This window comes from Danio rerio, chromosome 11 (assembly GCF_049306965.1).
Source record: "Danio rerio strain Tuebingen ecotype United States chromosome 11, GRCz12tu, whole genome shotgun sequence".
Classification (NCBI taxonomy): domain Eukaryota; kingdom Metazoa; phylum Chordata; class Actinopteri; order Cypriniformes; family Danionidae; genus Danio; species Danio rerio.
This window is the reverse complement of record NC_133186.1, coordinates 25,042,663-25,056,672: the sequence shown is the minus strand read 5'-3', so window position 1 is coordinate 25,056,672 and position 14,010 is coordinate 25,042,663. Positions and strand designations below refer to the sequence as shown.

The following is a 14,010-nucleotide window of genomic DNA, read 5'->3' as shown; positions in this document are numbered from 1 at the left end:
GAAAAAAACAACAAAGGGGGGCTAATAATTCTGACTTCCACTGTATATATATATTTACAGTAATTTTTTAAATGTTTTTAAGAAAACTTATTCTGTTCATCAAGTCTACATTTATTAAATGTAAAAAATGTTAAATTGTTGAATATTTATAAAAATTTTAAATAACTACTTTGTTATTGTATGTAGTTTCAAATAAAATTATTACTCCAGACATTATTGCTTTTGTTACTATTACCATTAATAAATATAATAATAATTAATATTAGTGATTTCTGAAGGATCATGTAACTGGAGTAATGAAGCTGAAATTTCATCTTTAAAATCACTGGAATAAATGAATAAATTAATTGATAAACTACTTTTGAACAGTTATTTTATAGTGCAACATTTCATAATTTGTATTTATGATGAAATACTTGCAGCCTTGGTAAGCAGAAGAAGCTTAGTTTAACATATTTAACAATCATACTGACCCCAAACTTTTGAGCACTTGTGTATAGAATATGTTATAAGCAAAAATGTGCACTTTAATTTTAACAACCCACAGACATCGTCACCGAATATAAAGCAGAGGTCAGACTTTCACAGGCACATGCACACATAGGGCTCAACCTGTGCAGTGCACATGCCCTTTTTAGTCTTGGATAGAAAGTGCCCTTCCAAAATGATCAAAAGTGCCCCCGCGACGCGGCACACCCTTGGTCCCGCTCTTCAGTAGGCGCGCGACAACACCGTTCTTGAGTACGCGCAGGACAACACCGCTCTTCAGTACACGCGCAATACCCCCCCCCCCCAACCCCCCCGGGCTCTTCAAAAAATTTATCCTGCACATGCCCTTCGGACGGTCTCTTTACGGGCCTGGGGCCTCATGTACGAAGACTTGCGTGGAAATCTTACTAAAACATTGCGTACACACAAAGCTGTAAATGTGCGTACGCAGAAAAAAATTCAGATGTATGAAACACTGCGTACGCCGAATCTCACGCATATTCTTTTGTACATCTGAATAAACGTGAAACTGAGCGCAACATGCACGAGCACAAAACCCCTCCCTGCCTCCTCCCCCGTATGAATATGCTAATGACTATGCTAATGGCAAAACCCAACGAAAAGGCAAAGGCAAAAGCAAGCAAAAAGAGAAACTTTGAACAGAATGTGAATTGGTGGTGCTCCTTTCGGAGGTAGACAGGAGAAAAGCGGTGTTATTTGCAAGTTTGTTCTCCGGAATTAACAACAAAAGAAAAAAATAGAGTGGGAGAGTTTAGCTGATCCGGTTAACACAGTTGGGTCTGAACATCGCACTGAGTGCATTAAAAAAAGAAATAGTGTGGTTTATATCTGTAAAATGTTGCAGCACTCGCAACAGTCTCAGTGGCGCGCTCCTAAGACGCATGTCATTATGTTTTGACACGTTCGAGCATGAACTCGGCTCGAATCCAGCGTCTGATGAACTCTTTCTTGTTTTTTCCCCCGCTACATATCAGATTTTGCCTACTATTTATCACGAGAAAGACAAGTAGGAATCATCAATAAGTTTGTGCATCATATTTTATTTGCACATTTATTGAATGGAAATGTTTCTGATTCACGCATGCAAATTCATCTTCAGATGGTGCCTTTATAGCAATGTGCGTGCAGTAGATAGCTCAGATTACATTGGGAAAACAGGCGACCGCTGCAAATTGTGCTTTAATGTTTAGCTGCTCAACTGTATGGTATGGAAATCTTATTTACCTGCTAGATCGATGAACCCGTCTCATACAGCTGCCATTGCAAGGCTCAGTCACTTTGTAGAGTGCAATTTAACACAACTGCCTCTAGGAGTCGCCAATGGAAATAAAACAGACACGCACAAAAAATGTGCGTACGCCTGCCAGAAAGCTGCCGTGAAGCTGCGCACATTCCCACGTTCAGTTCATTGTTAGTAAATTCAAACGTGAGCGATTCTGAGCGTGAAACCTGGCGTACGCAAAGTTTTTGTGCGTACGCAGCGTTGATACATGAGGCCCCTGGACTTTCTCATATATACAGAGCCTCATTTCAATTTTCAGGTTTTGTAAAAATCGATCTATTGAATTAATCAATCTATTAAAGAAACGTTGGCTAGAATTCTGCATTACAGGCTTAAATTATAGAAAGACATAGCAGATGAACCGAGACTGCATTAGATCAATGTAAATCTTTCTTTTGAGCTGTCAGTGCGGAAATGAACAAAACAACAGGCCTAATACAACATATTATACAATTAAAATATGGAAAAATTAACAGATAGTAATTTCGGTCAATTTTCCTGACGGATAAACCGAGATCAGGCTGGATAAACAGCTCTCGGTAATATTTCAGCATGCTTTCACTTTCACATTTACCGGTAAGAATGACATCTGGCCCTGCTCATCATTTTCTCTTCATATAGCCGTATATGGCTATTACACGATCATAATACACTGTGATATAGCCTGGGTCGTTAGTTCGTTGCATTGTTTTGTTTTCTCACTACAATCGATCCGCTCAGTAGGGCAGATACAGTCTCATTCAGGCGATCTCGGACTGACTGATTTGGCGCGGATGCGAGCGCAACTGCTGGATTAATGCCAAACAAACTAACGGGGGAAACGAGACAGATTTCGAAACAAACGTCTATGTGTGAGGCAGCACTGTACACTGGCCCGAGCGTCTCCCACGCTGGCTCCGGGCTATCGGGCAGTCCTTATTGTCGAGCCCTAAAGGTTTAAGCTCTGTCGACGGGTCTCCTGCGTCTGCACAGTTTAACAAGCACTTCAACAAGCCTGTTTTTTCCCGCTTGGCAAGCCAAGCTGACGTGACATGGGGGCGTGGCAGCATCGACGATTCTATTTTTTGATTCGATAATCGAAATCGAGCATAAATTTAGCTCGAAATCGTGACACTCTTTTTTTTTAGTCATTCTTGAATATTAATAAATAAAATAATCCATAATTATTTACCTTCGGCCCACTAGCCTCAATCAAATTAGGTTGTTCGCCCTTCATAAGAAAAAGTTTTTGCACCCCTGATCTAGAGTTAATATTGTTCAAAATAAAAAAAAAATGTCGATGCTTAAGAATTGCCCCTGCACTAAACATTTTATAATTTGAAATGAGTCCTGGAGCAATACAGAAAAGTAATAGGTCAAAAGCTAAGTATCTCTTGAGTATATGTTAGGATTTAATATGCTGATGATCCTTAAACATGTCTTAACAGTCTTGTGAAAAGGGTCCAGTGTCTCCAAATGCATTCATTTTTAAAAAAAAAAGTTTATTTATTTTTTAATATGTTGCTGTATTGTCATGTTGCTGTAAACAATATGCTACCTGAGGCTATATAGCAATTTTCATCCCAACATCAGAGGTTTAAAGCAATCCTAACCTCTTAACTGTGCTGAAAAGGCTTTAACTCTGTCTCTGGTGGCTTATTGCTTTACTTCAATATCGCTGGACTAATGCAATATACCTTGTTACAGATTATCATTGTGCAGTTTGGAGGGAAGCCGTTCTCCTGCACTGCCCTCACTATCGACCAGTGGCTCTGGTGCATCTTCATTGGAGTCGGCGAGCTGCTCTGGGGCCAGGTAATGCAGAATCTTTACAGTGTGCTTATCAACAACCTCTGTTTAGAGAGAAAACAGAGTAGAACTCAAACTAGCCTGTTAGACGAGCACATTTACAGATGACAAAGTGAGAAAGAGAGAGCTCAGTGGTGGAATAATAAAAACATCACAGCAGAATGCACACGCGTGGGTGATGTGGAACATCTTTAGTTCTCTCTTCAATCCCACTGGGAGGGCAAGGGAGGGGGAGGTGAAGCTGTGTGCCATTTCAAACCTGTGGGAGGGAACGAGGGAGGCTGGCAGACGGCAACTTACTGCACAATTCCAGAGAGCGCTCGCCGCCATCTCAAAGTTCAGCTCAGAAATACAAGGAGCTTTATCTTCAACCCGGAAGCCTGTTCTGCCTCCATATATTCATGCTTGTGGTACATGCAGAACTCTTGTCTGCATCTTCTTGGGTCGTCAAAAGGCCAGGGAAGTTATCAAGTATGGATAAAGCCTCGAAAGCTGTAAGCTTTCTGCTTCTACAAGCACTTGCATCACGCATAAGCCACTTCCTACTGGCTTTCTCAGCTGCTATTTGTGCATGCGAAAAATTTTTGGCCTCTCCAACCTGATGCTGGGAACTTAAACATGAAGGTGAAGCGGCATGCATTCTGTCTGCTATGTACTGAGTTGTTTCACTGATGCCCCATTTAAACAGCAACACTTACAAAGAGGATTTCAAAGTAGAAACTATCTAACTAGAAACTAAGCTATGATTGGAGGTGGAGAGTGACGAGTGTGTTTGTACATGTGTGTTGGAAATAATAATAGTTTTATGAATTTTAAGATGGTAAATTGCTGTGAAGCTTCTGTTTAAAGAAGCACTTCACTGCAGGCAAGTTGCTGTTAAATGGATTTGATCTACGTTTAAATCACGCTGGGGGAAATGTATACCGGCGTAATGTATTTGGAATCCACAGCATCCATCTGTAACAAAAATAAAGATCTCAGTCAGAGTGACAGAGAAAAATTACACATTTATAAGGATTCAACTAATAAAACGCCCACGTTTTTATAACCGAATTACAAAAGCAGTTAACTAACAGCAGGAATTTGAATACAAATAATTTTGTGAAACATTATTGCAATTTGAAATGATGGTTTTGTATTTTAATCTAATTTCAAAGCTGGATTTATTTCTGTGGTGGCACTCTTCAGTGTCAGTTTAGTTTAGTGGGGTTTTGGGATGTAAAATTTAGTGATGTTATAGGGCTCTATTTTAAATATCTAGGTGCAGTCTAAATTGCATGGCGCAAAAGCACAAAGGGCTTATCTGAATCCACTTGGTCTAACAGGGTTGTGCTTTTTCTCCTAATGAGTTATAGGTTTGTTTTGAGCATAACATGGATTAAACCAATAAGAGTCTAATCTCCTATTAGAAGTCCTTTTAATAGTCAGTTGCATCACGCCATGGCACATTTGCTATTTACGTTGTGGACTTTGTAATTAGAAAAATTGAATGCTTTACTAGCGAGAAAATGGTTAAACAGATCATCTGCAATACGATGATGAAGAACGAGCCTTCAAGATTCCACCTCTTTATTTTCTCTTTAGTTTTCTTTTACTTTTTGCTCCTTTACTTTTGTGGAGTAAGGAAATGGTGTTGTATGCCAAAGACATACATTAGCCGACATATTTAATTTTAAGTGCAAAGATTTGTTTTAAAACTATTTCTAAATTCATTTCTAATATCCAGCAAATGAATAAATGGACAATAATAACAAAGTTATTATTGTGCTGAGCGGAGCAAAAAAAAAAAAGAAAAAAGTAGCACTTTTCCAACGGTCCCTTACTGAGAGCTCCGCTCAGCGCGAGCTTGATCCTGGCTGAACTCATATTGCGACTGCTTAAACGTAGCAGTGGTTGTAATGTTGAGCGAAAAAAAGAAAAAGGCAGCTGTGAAACATTACCAGCTTTGTCTTTTTGTAGGAAACACACTTTAGATCTTTTTAGGGTAAGAGGTTTTTGAGTTATTGCCGTCTATTACTGAATGTTATTTCTCACTTCTACATCTGGTATTACTCTGTTATTATTCCTTTTTCAACATTCTATTGATGTAAGTTGTCATTTTCTTTAGTTTGACATTTAAAATCTATCACTCTAATTTCTTTGAATTTGTACTAGATGTTCCAGAGCTGGCATCCGCAAAATGCCGCTCTGCCATTTCAGCTGGAAGTGTGTCAAAACCACAACACATAGCTTCTCTGAATTAATCGAACTTTGTTGACATGACCTTTCCTCCACCCTGTTTAATCAAATCCCATCAAATTTTGCATCAATCTTTAAGAAGCAGACAGTATCAGTGTTGTAATTTAAAGGATAGTTCACCCTACAAAAATTGAATTACTCACTAGTTAATCACCTTCAAGTGGGTTTCAAAACTTTATGGGTTTCTTTATTCTATAAGATCATTTATAAAAATAAAAAAAAAAACTGGAAAGCTGTAACTATTGACTTCCACAGTAGGATCAAAGTAGTACAAATACTACTGTATGGAATTAAATGGTTACAGGTTTCCAGCTTTCTTCAAAATGCCATCTTTTGTATTCAACAGAAGAAAGAATCTCTAAAATGTTTGAAGGGTGAGTAAATGATGACATAGTTTTCAGTTCTGGTTGAACAATCCTTTTTTAATAGTACACGAAAAACATTTTGTCAGGAAATCCTACAAAGCTTGTTATATAGTTTGTACAGAAAACATACAGAAACTAAAAGCCCTTTTTGCATTACATACAAGCATTTTGCGGTCAGATGCCATAAGGATGTAGATTATAGAATCTCCATTTGTGCACCACATATAAAGCATCCTGTTCTCGGAAAATTGTTCACAATCCCAACCACTGTGCTAATGACTATTTTATGAGTTACAGTTCCCATCATTTGACCTTTTTTTTTCTCCATCTTTATCCCCCCAGTTGATCACTGCTATTCCCACACATCGCCTCAAATTCCTGAAGGAGGCCGGTCACGGCATTCCCAAAGAGGACATCGCAGAGGAGGTACTGATTGAAGGTGCTGATGAAATTGACCACGCTGAGATGGAGCTGCGCAGAGGACAGATCCTGTGGTTCAGAGGACTCAACCGTATCCAGACTCAGGCAAGCTCACCTTTTATGGTTCTTTACTTGCTGTCTCTTCCAGCAAATGTCTCTGGAGGGAATATTTATATAATGTTAATGTATAATAGCAGTGAACAGTGTTGGGGAAAGTTACTTTTGAAAGTAATGCATTATAAAAAAAAGTAACTAATTGCTTACTGAGTTACTTTTTATGCAAAGTAATTCATTACATTACTTTTGAGTTACTTTTGCGTTAATTTTCCTTGCCTAGCTGAGGTTTGATCTCTTTCGGAACTTGCAGGTGTTTTTTCACCTGTTTTATAGAGAAGCATATTTATACATATTCATTTTCCTTTAAACATGTAGGATAATATTATATTTTGAGAATCTTCTAAGCCCAGAGCTATACATGCTGTATATACAGAGTAATGACAGCATGTAAAGTAGTGTGTTTGTTACTTTTGTACATTTTGTGTTATTAGTTAAGTAAATTCTCTGGCCATTAAGGTAAACATTGCAATAAAGCGTTTTTAGAGTAGGCAACACACATGAAATAATTTATATTAAAGCAGAAACAGATGTTAAACCTTTAAAAAAATAATAACAAAATGAACAGTTAGACGATAAAAAACTTCCCCAAATCAAAATAAATCTTTGAGCTTTAGACATTGAATAAATTGCTTGACGTGGCCTTAACAAAAGTGTAAATCATTATCCAAAAGATAAAAAAACTCACTATACTAGAATAAGAGTAGTCACTTCTACAGTAACGTTAGACAGTGCGTCTCCTCAACAAAAAAAGCAATAACCATTTTTTTAAATTTAGTAGAATTAATTGTTTTACCTGGAGAAAGTGAACTGATGTCAATCATTTGTTGTTTAGTTGGAGGTTTTTGATGTCGTATCTTGCAGTTGTCAAGAGTTTTACTTACACATAATCTACACTTAATGACAATTCACTTCTTTGCTTCGATGATTTCAAAATAACAATAATCCATTGAAAAAATGTAAGTCTCCAAACTACCATTGTTTCTGTTTCTAACTGTCTGCAGGGATGACAGTTGATTCGCGAATGAATCACTTGTTTTAACCAGATCTTCTAAGTGAACCAATCAAACCAGTTCACCATATTGAACTGAGTCTGTGTTAAATGGTTGCATCTTCAGTAGGCAGGGCCGGAGTGGGACTCTTTTTTCAGCCCTGGAGTTTCAAGCCTTAGACCGGCCCACCTCAGTTCACGACTGACTATATTAAAATAAGGTCATTTCCAATTCAGTATCTAATTACACTATCACGTCTTTTTTTTTTTTTTTTTTTTGAGAAAACAGCTGCTTTAGAACTTTATATGTTCAAAAACCCTAACAGTATTATATGTCTTAACAATAAAACTATAATTAAAAAAAAAACAAAAAACATACTCAGATAAGATTCAAACCCGGGTCGGCGGCGTCGTAATCTTACGTGCTAACCACTGGACCACAACAGTTGTATATGAAGGACTAACTCATCTAACTAATATCATCATTAACCTGTAGGCTGGTTATATATAAAAAGAGCAGAGCTGCGGTAAAATAATGAATAAGAATACTGTAGTCAAGTAAGTAAATAAATTAATTTAAAAAGTGTGACTGCTGAGAGCAACAGATTCTGGAGCTAGGGACACCAGCCCTCGCGGCCAAAAAACGGACCGGCCCACCGGGAATTCTCCCGGTCCTCCCGATTAGCCAATCCGGGCCTGTCAGTAGGCGAAGTACTTTATTAATTACTTTTTAACATGCCGGATACCCCCATCTGACTTGAAAAAAAGTTATTCAGTTACTAAAACAGTATACTGACTCTGTTCTGAATCTGCTGTGAAAAAAGACCCGATGATGATGAGAGCCGACTGTTCCCTCGCAGCACCCTCTTTTATTGAGTGTAAGATTCAACCTAAGTTCATTTTTATTCAGCAAAATATTTTTTATAATAATAATATTACTTATTTTTAAAAGTAATGCGTTACTTTACTTGTTACTTTAGACAAGTAATATTATTATGTAATGTGCGTTAATTATGATGCATTACCCCCAACACTGGCAGGGAGTACAGTCTTCTATTGTATTTATGTAAAAAATATGTGGTTATATGGTGTTTATTATCTATTTTGATGCAGTTCATTAAAACTTATTTTATCAGAATGTTTAAACATTGATATCCTACTTTCTATTGTTTTTTGTTTTTGTTTTTTTTGTAAATGATTTTAAGATCAGGACAATTTTGGATATTGTATAATTATAATTTATAACTTAAATATTATATTATATTATATTATATTATATTATATTATATTATATTATATTATATTATATTATATTTTACTATATTATATTATATTATATTATATTATATTATATTATATTATATTATATTATATTATATTATATTATATTATGTTATATTATATTATATTATATTATATCAAACATATTTCACCATTATCTCTATAATTGTATATAGTAAAATAAGTACATTTTAAATATAATGAGAGATTTGTAAAGTTGCATAAAAAAATATGTTTATTAGGTTATGGATAATTATGGATCATAATAAATTCAATCTCCTTTAAGCCAGTGTCATAATCAAAATATTCTTTTATTGTTTGTTTTTGTTTGGGGTGGCAAATTAAATAATTTTTGTCATCAGACAGCATGGATGTTGCTGAGAATGGCTTTATTAGTGATAATTCTGGATAGCAGTAGCTGTTTTTTTTATGTAGACTTCGCCCTAGTGGCCTTCAAGTATCTCCATGGGTTCATTTGTGGAAAAGCAAATCTCTTAAGACTCAGCAGAGACTCATGAGCTGCTTTGGTGGCCCAGGTTGAAAAGCAGCATGCGCCCTGGAGATGACACTCATGAAATGCCAGTGGGGCAGCTCATATGCACAGCCTGCCTGCAGATATCTGGGGACTGTGCTTACAAATCCTTTTCAACATGTCTCTGGAAATGCAACATTCAGCCGCTTTCATCAGAAGATGGAGTAAATGACAGGGGATAGACTTTTTTTTTTTTCGTTCTGCTGATGGAGGCCGAGTGGGAGGACCTCCTTTCACTTCCCATTGGCTTTATACATGTCACAGTGTTGCTGCTTGTGAACAATGAGTGGATTCAGTGAGAGGGTTCACAGATGTATTTATCTGGATCCTCCAGGAGTGTCTGTGTGTTGGTGGGCGATCATTCTGAGAGGGCGTTCTTTGCCTATTAAGAATATTCTATACAAAACACTATGGTAAACCACCCACCAAAGATTGTCAGTGTGTTCCACAGACAGAGATTTGTCCCTCTAGATTTGCTTTCCTTCACACAGAAAATTCGTTTTAGCTTTGTTTTTATTTTAGGTCTTTAAGGGATGTATAATTTGCCAGGTCCAGGGGGATTCATGCTGTGATAAAGGGACAATCTTAGCCATCACCTTTTTCTTGTTTTTTCCCCCTCATTCTCTGTTGCAGCTCTCGTCATGTCACTAGGGTTTTAGGAATGAATGTATCGGAGTGATGGAGCAATATGAATTTTTGCAAAAATCATTCTTAAGGCTGATTTATACTTCTGCGTCAAACGCACGCATATTCTACGGCGTTGAAGCATAGCCCTCCGCCGTGGCCGTCGCTGACGTGCACCTCTCAAAAAATGTAACTACACGTCGCAACGACACGTAGCGCAAGCTCTGTGATTGGTCGGCTTGGTAGCGCTGATGAGTCTGGGCGGGACCGAGAGCCGTGCGAATGGTGCGACCCCGATGGAGCAATTGTTTACAAGTGTGGAGTCATGTGAAGGAGCTCCAGATGTAAAGTTTTGTTTTGTGTTTACCTCATAGTTAAAGTTGTTGCACGTCCGCCGGTTCCTGCCTCAAAATGAGCGAGTTTAAGCCACTTGTACTGTCAAGAAGTGTTTAAGAAAAGCAAAACACCAGCGAAGAAACTCGACATTTACACCTCACTGCCATCTAGCGTTTCAGAAGTGTTAATGCAGAACAACAGAGACAGCGCGCAGAAGTATAAATGCACAGCTACACGCGTTGCATGAGCCGTGGGTTACGCCGGTCACTTGACGCAGAAGTATAAACCAGGCTTCAGTATTGATTAGTCTAAAAAAATGATTAAAGTGCCTATATTATGGATTATAAAATGTCATATTTTTGTTTTGGGAGTCTCCAACAACATGTTAATATGCATGCAAGGTCATTAGCCCCATTAACACATACAGATTATGTGTGAACAGGCCCTTTTTGAAAACACCGGTAAATATGTTCCGGAAGAAGTTGTAACATTACAAGTAATTTGCCAGTGTTGTGCCGAAAATACGCACCCCTGCCGCAAAATGCACCCCCTCAGACTTTTATTAGCATTCTAAATGAAAAATCAAAGGCCATGATTAAAATGTAAAATGATTTGTTTTGATGGGTAAAGCAAGGGAAAGAATTGAAACACATTTTAAAATGCCCTTGGTTTATAAATAAATGTAAAAAAAAAAGAATATTGACTGTTTTGTAGCCTAAAATTAGGCTTTGTGGTGGGTTTTAAACAGATATTTAGCCTACATGGAACACATACAATTGTTGCTGTTTTAAACTAAACCACAGATTAAACATTTTCCTTAATCTTATTGGTATTAAAGTCAAACTATTTATTTATATTTCTTCTGTAAGGGTTCCATTCATAAAACTCACCTCAGTCACTATCATTAGAGTCATAACTCTAATTGATTTTTTTAAAAATATATTAATACATTTAATAGATGCACTTTTCAGAGAGGGTGCATTTTGCGGCAGCGGTGTGCATTCTGGCACAACACGAGAATGCTGCTCTGTGTGAACACAAAATAAAAGTGCTGACGCGAGACGTCTACCCCAGAATATTCAGACGCATTCACATCTGCACTGTTTATGAAAATAAAAGCCTTTGAATATGTTTCCAGACACATTTAGCAGCTACTGTAGATGTTAGTCATTTTAAGTTTCTATGTTCCATCTTAATGCCAACCGTGTAAAGAAATTTTTGATAAAAAGCTTATGAAAAACCGCTGTTGGTTTACCATTAAGCTGTGCTTCAGTTGCTTGACGTGTGTGCACGTGAAAGAGTGCTCCAGTGAGTGCCAGCACAAGCACACATATTATGTACATCTCGACATGCGAAAGTGTTCCCATATATGTTTTCATCGAAGTACTTATCCATCCACAGAATTTGTAATGTTGTCAAATGTGTAAACACTCAGCTGTGGTTCGTACTTCTGCCCATGGATGTGTCTGGTACAAAGCAGCTGTATGAATGCTAAAGCTTTAAATAAAAGTGAAACCATCGAAAAAGCTTGACCACTTCTATGTTTACAAATATAAGCGCAGCCATTTAGAGTTTACCAGGTTTGGAATGGATGTATTCTGAAAAAATTCCGGAACGTTCTTGTCTGTGTGAAGAGCGTTTTTTTTTTTATTTTTTATTTTTTTATTTTATTATTATTGGTAAAGTCGCTTCGGAAATTTTCTGGATATTTACCAGTGAAATGGGCTTTAGTCTTATAATATTCATTTATTTTTACCTAATAATTACCTAATTTTTACCCATATGATTTGTTTAGCTATTAATTTTGACAAGTTTATCTGCATGACCATAATCTGCATTTTCCGTTGACCCAATCTGTTGTGATTTTTGTGTGAAGGTGAAACATCTATTATTGATATTAATAAGACTCTTTCTTTTTGAGAGTCAATGCAGATTTCACCCCCAGCTGGGAGTTTTCACTTAAATAGATCTCTGTTACACACAGAATGAAGGGTAATTTTAAAAAATCCATAATAGGGGCACTTTAAAATATCTGTTAATATAATTTTACTATCACATAAAAAATGATTAAGATCAAGTATTTTAATATTTCATTTGAAGTTGGTGTAATTGTTCTAATTTAACATTCTGCTTTATTGTCCACATAGCAGCCTGGGTGTTTTCAAGGTCTTAAATAATGTACTTTTGTCTTCTAAGTAAGTCAGTTGGCCAGTTATGTGTGAAGGGGGAGGGGTGGTTTTAATTTGTGTGTGCGCGCCCTGGATACATCCAGACCCCCATGGTTCCAGATCACCATCTCTGCTAATTCTACCCGACTTCCCTCCAAGCCATGATGAAAAAAAGATGCCGAACAGTCTTCTCATCCTCATCCTTCCCTCCTCCCACCCCTTCGCCTCTATTCCTGATTAGCAGCCGACGAACTGACCGCAAAAACACTACTCTACTAATTAGCTCCTTATCTCTCCCCTTCGCTCAAAGTCCCTCCATCCCACTTTTAAAATCCTCATGGATTTCTATTTTATATCTGACATGCATGGTTAGCGGTACACAAAGAAAGAAATAATTGGCACGAGCGCAATTCAGACTCATTGGTACTTCATAGAGTTTCCCTTTCTCTTTCACAGACACATTCTCAGCCTTTCCTTTCTCCTGAAAAAAAAAGAAAATTCCCCACATAAAACTTTCCTTTTATCTTCCTGTGCCAGCCCCTCTCCTGGCAAACTCGCTTAGCACTAATCAAACTTTTTATTTTTGGTGTGAGGGTATGTTTTCCTTTTCAAATAACACATTTTCTCTTTCAAATAACAAATTTACCTGCTCTAACCACTCCTTTTGGCCCTGGGTCTTTGTCTTTTCTGTTTCCCTTTCTTCTTCTGTTTTTCCCCTCGTCCTTTCCCTGTTCTTTGCAGATGGATGTGGTTTATACATTCCAGACGGGCCAAACGGCGGTGCCTGGGGCCCTGCGTCGCCAGCCCTCTGTGGTCAGCCAGCACAACGACGCAAAAACTGTTTCTAGCCCCACCCATGTAGGGATTTCCTCTTCCTCCTTGTCCGCCAACTCTGCTGCGGCTGCTGGGCCGCCCGCCCCTGCTTCCTCTTCTACTACAGGCAGTGAGTGCCACATAACACACCCGCAAACTAGCACTGCTGCTGCTTCTCGATTGCCATGCTAACATGCTTGAATTCATTAAACCAGTAACCATCATCTTTTAGACTGCTCTTCTGCTCATTTACATTTCCAGTCTGTCCTTCAGAGTCTCCTAACTAAAACCCTTTGCCTGCACTATTTCTCTCTCATTCTCATTCACTTTGCATTTCTTCCAACGCCTGAACCAGTGTCTGGTGTGTGTGATTTGAATACAGACAGCCTTGCTGATGTCTGCATGTGAATTACCAGTGCCAAGAGAAACTTTTAAAGAGGTGCATGTTATCTCATTAAGTGCAAATAGCAATACATTTTATTTACACTAAGCTCAAGTGACAGTATTAGCATTATGCTATTCACACTAAGGGTGCTTTCACATCTAGA

General features: G+C 37.7%; 1 long non-coding RNA gene across 1 annotated transcript; it reads right to left on the bottom strand.

The window, feature by feature from the left end:
- Nucleotides 1-5,344: 5,344 nt before the first annotated feature.
- On the bottom strand, nt 5,345-13,511 carry LOC141376602 (uncharacterized). Its single transcript, XR_012387153.1, has 2 exons — nt 13,296-13,511; nt 5,345-6,760 (listed from the first exon to the last, which is right to left on the bottom strand). It is a non-coding gene; the product is annotated as an uncharacterized lncRNA (long non-coding RNA).
- Nucleotides 13,512-14,010: the final 499 nt, after the last annotated feature.